A 993-nucleotide genomic window follows, 5' to 3' on the forward strand; every position below is an offset into this window, starting at 1 on the left:
TACGTTTTGAGTCTTATTTTTTTTAGGCTGACGAGGATTGTAACGTAATTTTATAGGCCTTTTCCCCCTTTAATCCAATTTTTAAAAGAGAGCTGCTTATTTTAAAAACAGCTTTGGAAGGATTTCAAGTGTTACTCCTCGATTCCGTATGGGTTTTAGGTTTGCAATCCATTTCTATTTAATTTGGCAAATGCAAAATAAACATACCGCAAGAGCGGACTTCCCCGGAGTAATTTTTATACCTGACTTGTGTAGAGAAATGTATTTGGAACGTGGAGTTCGGGCTCACATTTCATTTTATTTAGATCTGTATTTATAACGTTAAGCCTATTGATAATAGCTTTCCTGTATACTAGCCAATAAAATGGTTCCTTATATGGTATTAATTTTGTTAGCAGTGATATGGCCCTCATAGGAATCTGATAAGGGTTTGTCCATCACACATTAACACATTGTGGGGCAAGTCGGGTTTGGGAAATACAAACAACATTACAGAAGGAAATGCGGGAAAAATCGAAGGGTTTCTATAGGCTGTTGGAGCTACTCCTATCACCGCATCCGACAGGCAAGACCCGCTTAGCACTCATAAGTAAGCTGTGCTATAACGCGCATTTGCTAACACTGGAAAAATAAGACGCCTTTCCATAAAGGTTTTATGGGTATTGCCAAGTTGTTACAACCTCTCTCTGCTCCAGCGTTTCCATCTGACAAGGACACAGCCTAGGGAGGGCCCCACCAGCTTAACTTGCCTACGGAAACTCACATTTGCGTCCCGCTGTCTTCAGCACGTTTCAGAATAACTTGTCTAGTGGAATGTCAAAATGCGGGGGGAAAAAAACAATAAAAAGAAAGAAAGAAAGAAATAATTTCCTTGTCGGAGGCAACCACTAAAATGGGAAACCACGTGAGGCTTGACAGATCGATAGGCTGGAGGGGAAGCGGCCCGAGCGCCGCCGGGGCTGGCAGCGGGAGCAGTGCTGCCGGGCCGTGTGA

The sequence above is a fragment of the Rhea americana genome, unplaced genomic scaffold (assembly GCF_003343005.1).
Source record: "Rhea americana isolate MKP2758 unplaced genomic scaffold, rheAme1 scaffold_26, whole genome shotgun sequence".
Classification (NCBI taxonomy): Eukaryota; Metazoa; Chordata; class Aves; order Rheiformes; family Rheidae; genus Rhea; species Rhea americana.